The sequence below is a fragment of the Staurois parvus genome, unplaced genomic scaffold (genome assembly GCF_062004578.1).
Source record: "Staurois parvus isolate SC_StPar_1 unplaced genomic scaffold, SC_StPar_1.0 ptg000508l, whole genome shotgun sequence".
Classification (NCBI taxonomy): domain Eukaryota; kingdom Metazoa; phylum Chordata; class Amphibia; order Anura; family Ranidae; genus Staurois; species Staurois parvus.
The window spans coordinates 2,584,802-2,592,539 of record NW_028318304.1 but is presented as its reverse complement, the minus strand read 5'-3'; the positions used below and the strand labels follow the sequence as shown (position 1 = coordinate 2,592,539).

The following is a 7,738-nucleotide window of genomic DNA, read 5'->3' as shown; positions in this document are numbered from 1 at the left end:
TGTATTTCAGTTTTTTCTTTTTAATAAATTCACAGACATTTCTAAAATTCAGTTTTCACTTTGTGGGGTACTGATTGTAAATTAATGAGAAAATAAATGAATTTAAACAACTGTAGTATCAGGCTGCAACATTACAAAACTGAAAAAAGTGAATGAGGTCTGAATATTTAATGAATGCACTGTACATGGGGAGAGGATTGCAGCAGGTCCTGGCAGTAAGACATAGTACTCAAGGACTGGCACCGCTGGCAATAACCAGTGGGGCATCTGTCTATCTCTAGATAGCCTTTCTTCTTTAACTATTATGTAGTAGATACTTAATATTCATTGAATACTATAGCTGATAGCATTGTATAGTCCTGATAGATAGAGCCCTGAGAATTGTTCATGGAGCAAGACAAAAGATACCAGAAGCTGGGACCCAGCTGCTCTTTTAGGGCTCATGCAGATGGCTGGCATTAAGACTGAGGGTTGTTTCAGGATTAATCTGTTTGTACAGACAAAACTGTAATTCAGAATAAACTGACAATACTAAACCATGGGCATCATATTTTGTGTTATTTTATCTCTAAAGCCCAACCCCAGGCTATATATAGTTACAGATAGAATGGGAAAAATGTATTATTGACTATTCCTTTGTTAATAATCGATTATGTTAAAAAAATCTAACAAATGTCTAAAGGATGTGCTTTGTATAAAAAATACTTCAAGAACCCAATATCGGGCTCATAGTAACATCTCCCATATTTTATAAGCATAACAATGTCCTTGTGACTAAGTACACATATACAGATGTACAGCAAATATATTCAATTCAAGATCCGGTAAAGCTTTTTGTGGACAATTCCACTTCAAAGAGTCAAATATCAAAGATATCTAAGAGTATTAATTGCTATGACAACCAAAATATATTTATATACACAATATCATCTGTTCTGTCCCATTTTCATGTAATTTTATCCTTTTTTTGTAGTATGCTCACATCTAGTGGTGGTTTTGGGCTACTGCAACTTGTATACTATGTGATTTTGGTATCTTCCTCTGTCTTCTCGTTTTGCTTAGTGCTAGTTGGTTTACTCCTAGATAGACCCTCCCCCCTTCTTCCGTGTTCCCTCAGTTACTGTTAGTTATTAATGGAGACAGGGCTTAGAAAAGTCATTAGGGGATATTTACTAAACATGGAGAATGTAAAATCTGGTGAAACACTGCACAGAAACCAATCAGCTGCCAGGTTTTATTGCCAAAGCTTAAAGGATAAGTTCACCTTTTGTAACATGTTATATGTTACATCCATATTCAGGGTGTAACATGTTACAAAAGGACCATATTCAGTGTGTGACATGTTATGAAAGGACCAGCCTCCACTCCGCCCCCATCCCCCCGATGCCTCATTTTGACAGCTAGCGGTGGATCTACTAGCTAGCTGCCACACTTTAAAAAAACATGGCCATGCACCATCACTCATTCACAGTATTCTGTGAATGGGAAAACTAAAAGTTCCGACAGCTTAGCGGCTGTCGGATTGTAGTTCTCAATTAACTACCACAGCGCTTTTGAGTGCTGTGGTAGTTCATTAATTCTTCCTGCCAGTATGTATCTGCTTGCCCATATGATGCCCGTACACATACACTGACACGTTTGCAGGAGTCCTACATGGAACTAGTTGGATTCAACTTCTGTATCTTATTGCAGAGTTAAAGCAGAGTTCTACCCAAAAGTGGAAGCTCCACTTTTCTTCCTCCTCCTCTCTTGTGCTAGCACATTTGGCACCTTTTGGGGGGAATGGGTACCTGGTTTTGACAGGTACCCGCTTCCACTGCCGGTTCAGTTCACTGCAGCAAACTAAGCTGGAAGTTTAGCCCCCCACACAGCCCTCTGAGACACTTCCAATGTCCCGGAGGACTGTGGCTCATTCAGAAAGCTCAAGGCTTCACTGCCAGTTTCCCTTAGTCAAGATGGCGGTGCCAGCACCCGATGGCCAATTAAAGAATTGGCTCTGGGGTGAGGACACCGCTGGATCCCTGGACAGGTAAGTTCCCGAATATTAAAAGTCAGCAGCTACAGTATTTGTAGCTACTGACTTTTAATTTTTTTGAGGAAGGGGAACTGGGGGCCCGAACTCCACTGCATGTGGATGGTGCCAAGTCAGCAGGTGACCATACTGGATAGAATGGGTTTAAGGAGGTATGCCAATGCATAAAGTTGCATTTGGAACAGAACAATATCCATATTTGAAAATAACACACAAAGAATGTAGTCCCAGGGAGAACTAGTCTGGTATTGCACCTGACCGCCCTCTCCCTTCTTTGGCCCAGGGGGTGTAGAAGTATTCACACTGTCCTGTTCCTGTAGCTTTAAAGGTTGCAGGTGCTTTCAGGCCTTATGCTGGGCTGGCTCCTTCCCTGCTGACAGGCTTTCGTTCTCCCGTAGACTGTGGGACAGTGGAGGTCCTTCTGTTCAGCTTCAGCCTGTAGGCAGACCCCTCCTTCTCTGGGGCCCCTTCCCAGGTTCCACACCAGCAGCACTTCCTCACTCCATCTGTCACCCAACTCCCCTGCTGGCCAGACTCTCTCATATTTAAGGGCTGACCCAGCCACCATGTCAGACCTCCTGCCTGGGGTTTGCCCAGATTTCCCTAAGTATGCAGATCAGCCCATCCTCTGCTTCTATAAACTTCTTCAAGTTTCTAGAGCAGGGGGAGGTATCAGAGAACTGACCTGCAGTGCCCTCCAGCCTAACCTGAAGTGAACTTGCTAACTCACTCCCAGGCTGACGCATACCCAGGCTTCTAACAAGCCTCTAACTAAACACAAAAAAAAACTATGCACACAAGAGGGATTACATAGGCTATAGATCTATCATCCCTATCAGAAGTAAACAATTGGAAAATAAATCAATGGTTTATCACAGCGTGCATGGCTTTGGTGTATTTACTTACCTGATCCTCTGGTTCCCTGGCAGGCATTGCTCCACTGCCCTACAGAGGTAGACGGTCCTTCGGCATCCTCACATCCAAAGCAGTGCTTTGGACTCTGCGTCATTCTCGTTGACATCAGAGGACCTTAGTTCAGGGGAGAAAAGACTGCATGGACCACCTAGGAGCCTGCGGGGGGGGAAGGGGGGGGGGGGACACGTAGTAGGATCAGGTAACTAAAATGTGCTTTTTTAAAACCACTAGACCTATAAAAGCAGTTAACCCTTGCAGCCCAACTGCAAAAGAGACATTTTAGTTTTTCTTCAGCTTTAAGCCATGAAATGACCATTAACAGGTAAGACTCAGGGCAAAGAATTTTAAAAGGGGAAACACCCTGCAACCCTACCAAGGATCTGGAAGAATAATAAACAGGCTGAATTGAATGTTCAGCTTGAAAGGGACAGGAAAAATCCTGTGGATGTAAAAGGGGAAGTGTGGCTTTTTATTTTAGCATATTTCATGACTTTTATAATTTTAAGGTGATCGCTTGTTTTAAACCATTTTCACTGTAGTAGCAGATATCACTGCACTATTGCATAACTATGTATTGACAAGATTTCGCAAAAATGAAAATATGTAAAATGTTGGAAAGTAATTTTAGATAGTATCTTAATTCTCATCATTGCCAGGCCTATTAATGCTTTATCACATTGTTCATCAAAGCTGAAATTTATGTATGGCTTATTTGCATAGGTAAATTGGACCAGCTTGGACCAATGTAAATATGCATTTTTTATTTTTTTTTCGATGGAGCTCCAATTTGTGGTGCTTGTTGAATCCCTATGAACAACCAAAGTAAACCGTGAAATCACAGCAAATGGAAAACGTGGACAAGGGTACAGTAATGGACCAATTTGTGAAGAAGAAGGCATCATCCACTTAATTAATCAAGGGCACAAGGCTTCTGACAGGGGCAGGGTACTCTTGTCCACCTAGCCGAAGCTGGTCCACCTAGATGAAGCTGGTCCTCCAAGTACTTGGTAAAGGCTCTCCTAAAGAGAGATCCTGATCAGAAGTGGAAAGGCCACAGATCCTCTCCCCGACATCAGGGTAAGCCTCAAAAAAACCTGCACCCTCCATCTCGGTGAGTAAAAAAAAAAACCCCAAAAAACACATGTGCAGTGTTAGTGCTCATGATAAATACGTGCATAAATAAAGTGTCAAGTGCATTACACCAAGGCAGGCCTTCTGGTCAATATAAAAACCATGTGGCATACCTGAGCTATCAGGTACCTGGTGACTGAGGCCAATGGAGAGAGGGCTTCCCTTGTGGCTAAGTTCCAGACTCTCCTGAGAGTGGGACAGTGGGAGTCAGGCCCCAAGTGGTACAGGTCGCCTGTAGGAGTGCTTGTTGGTGGTCCACCCAAGAGCACAGCTGATGCACGAAGATGAGGTTTGCAGACAGATGGCGCCTGTGTGTGGTATGCAAGCCCTTCCGGGAATAGAGGATTACTGGATAGCCGGTTCAAGCCAAGGTCAGGTACCAGGTGGGAATCAAAGCAGGCGTAGTCAGATGGGATAGCCCAGGTCATACACCAAGGAGCGAGAGAGAGAGTATCCATTAGCCAAGCCGAGGTCAGATCAGGGGTTAAGCAGAGTAGACTGGTCCAAGAGCAAGCCGAGTTGGTATCAGGAAGTCACAGGTCACAATAACACAGGAAACTGGAACCAGGAACAAGGTACGGGGAGCTAGAGATCATCCAGCAACTTGAGGGAGTGAAGAGCCTCCTTATAAAGGCCGGTTGGCGCCAAAACTGGGTCTGATGTGTGTATTTCTGCGGCCATGTAGGGTACTGGCGGAAATGCCCGGTCTTCCAGGACTTCTGCCGTGGATAGGACCCTGACATGAGCAATCCCCGTAGAAGATGGAAATCACTGTAGTAGTCACAGTGAATACAGTGGGTCACTTACTCGGCAGAGGCACCATTCAGAGAACATTCAGCATCTTTACATTATTACATTACATTACATTGAGTTTATATAGCGCCAAAGGGTTTGCTCAGCGCTGTACAATAGAGGGGGGGACAATACATGAAACATTACAGCAGCTACGAACAGCACACGAGGGGTAAGAGGGCCCTACTCTTTCGAGCTTACAATCTGGGAGGGAGGGGGTAGTGGTACAGGAGGAAGTGGCTGTGGGGGATGGAGTGGTAGGAGGAATGAAGGAGAGCAGCAGTTAGGTGAGGGTGGGGTAGGCTTCCCTGAAGAGGTGGGTTTTCAGGGAGCGCCTGAAGGTGAGGAGGGAAGGTGACAGTCTGATGGATTGGGGTAGTGAGTTCCAGAGGATGGGGGAGGACCTGGAGAAGTCTTGCAGACGTGCGTGTGAGGAGGAGACCAGGGAGCAAGATAGAAGGAGGTCCTGTGAAGAGCGAAGGGTACGGGTAGGGTGGTACTTGGGAATCAGGTCGGTGAGGTAGTTAGGGGCAGTGTTGTGAATGGCTTTGTAGGTCAGAGTGAGTAGTTTGAATTTGATGCGTTGGGCGATAGGGAGCCAGTGGAGGGAGAGGCAGAGGGGGGTGGCAGAGGTGGAGCGGCTGGTGAGGTGGATGAGTCTGGCAGCTGAGTTCAGGATGGTCAGAAGCGGGGAGAGTTTGCACTGGGGTAGGCCGGTGAGGAGGGAGTTGCAGTAGTCAAGGCGTGAGATAATCAGGGAGTGCACAAGTAGTTTAGCGGTGTCTGGGGTAAGGAAGGTGCGTATTTTGGCGATATTGCGGAGGTGGAGCCTGCATGTGTTTGTCAGTGATTTGACATGAGGTTGGAAGGAGAGGTTAGAGTCCAGAATGACCCCAAGGACTTTGGCTTGCGGGGCGGGATTGATGGTGGTGATGTTAGTAGTGATGGATAGGATGGGGGGGGGGCGCGGGCAGGAGGGAAGACGAGAAGCTCGGTTTTGGAGAGGTTGAGTTTGAGGAAATGGAGCGACATCCATTCAGAGATGTCGTTTAGGAGGTGAGTGATGCGGGCGGAGAAAGTGGAGGTGAGGTGAGGGGTGGAGAGGTAAATTTGAGTGTCATCAGCATAGAGATGGTAGTTGAAGCCGTGGGAGTGTATGAGTTTGCCAAGGGAGGAGGTGTAGATGGAGAAGAGAAGGGGTCCAAGGACAGAGCCCTGGGGGACCCCAACAGAGAGGGGGAGGGAAGGGGAGGTGGCACCATTGTAGGAAACGCTGAAGGAGCGTCGGGATAGGTAAGAGGAGAACCAGGAGAGAGCGGTGTCTCTGACGCCAAGGGAGAATAGTTTATTAAGGAGGAGGAGGAGGAGCATCTTCTCAATGAATGCCAAGCGTTCAATGATTGAACAAGCTGAAGTGGCGGAACTTTGATATTCACCTTGTCCAGTGGTAGAACACTTTACACTCATTGAGAAAATGCAAAGCATTTTCTAATTGCCAGGCCAGTGACCCCCTATGTTCAGTAAGCAGCAGGGTAGCCACTCGGCATGGAACCCGGAAACTAGTGTTGATCCCTGTACTAGTGGTGCCTACTACCTAGAGTTCCATCTTCTACAGGATTAGGCCAGGTATGGCACAGACATCCTTATATTGGTGCAAACTGGATCAATGTAACTATGTAATAAAAGCCATACGTAAACTTTATCCTCAGTTCCTCTCCATCATATGGCCATAGTCTTCAGATGATTGGATTTGTAAGCATGAGCCAACCATCAGATGACACCTTTTTGCCATAGTTATGTCACCTGAGTACATGCCACCGAACCAGAGAAAGGGGAGTAGGAACAAGCACAGACAAACACCTCCTAGGGTGCCAGACTTTTCTGGGAAAAACAACTAAAAAAAAGGTTTTTGAACTTGTCCAAAAGTTTTTAAACCCTTCAGATTGTTCACCTAGAGATATCTTCTACTGTCTACAAGAGTGAACTTATCACCTGAAATTGAAAACCGGGACAAAATAATTTCAGGTCTATGGCTAATCTTGAGGGTCTTCCTTAGAAAGCATCCTGCTTTGTTGTGATGCTAGTGTGATTGCTGACTTTGAACAAAGAAGAATTGAGCCTCGGGGTGTGTAGTCACTACCATGAATAGGATCTCTCACACAGCCCCAGCCCCCACAGATGGCCCTATAATAGCTTAGAGAGATTTCCTGCCATTCGGCCTACAAGACTGGACACTGTTAACTGCTTCTGCTCTAGAGGGACCGTAGAACTTTTCTTGTGACCTTGACCACCACTGGAAAATGTGAGTACCTGCTGAAATATAGAGAATAGGTTTACTTTAGACGTTTTAGAATATCTTTTCTTTAGTTAAAAAAACAGGAAAATTATTAGAACACGAAGGATTGATAGACTGAGAATAACATATCCTGACAGTTCTAGCTTTATTTTGAGACTACTGTAGAGGTAATGACCTCATCCAATCCTACACAAGGACTGTCAGAACTTGAACTGCATATATAAGAGTATAAAGAGTCTGTCCAGTTCATAGCTACCAATCTGGTGTTAGTATTAATTTCTAATCTAGAGAAAGTTAGGATCTGACAGTGATACTATAATAACACATCCTAGGTTTGTAGAATAGACTAAGGGATGCACCGCACTATATACTCTTTAGATTGGGGACTAGTGTGTTAAGTACCACTAGAAAATAATTAACTTTCCACATATACATGCTTAGCAGATTATTTGCTCCATGTTTTAGACAAACCTCAACTATTTAATATACAGTACAGAGTAGATATTTGTAGTTACTAGACCACTAGTAGTAGAATAGTATATGGGTGGAAAAAAAAGAGCAAACTAAACCCA

The 7,738-nt window shown here is 44.9% G+C and overlaps 1 protein-coding gene across 3 annotated transcripts in view; it reads left to right on the top strand.

The window, feature by feature from the left end:
• Positions 1-7,034: 7,034 nt before the first annotated feature.
• MVB12B (multivesicular body subunit 12B) overlaps positions 7,035-7,738 on the top strand; it is a 234,265-nt gene continuing 233,561 nt past the window's right edge. Inside the window, exon 1 of one of the 3 annotated variants that reach the window (XM_089689997.1) lies at positions 7,035-7,172. The gene's annotated coding sequence lies outside the window, so the exon portion shown is untranslated. The remainder of the gene's footprint in view (positions 7,173-7,738) is intronic. The other 2 variants (XM_089689995.1, XM_089689993.1) reach the window with 2 other exon arrangements.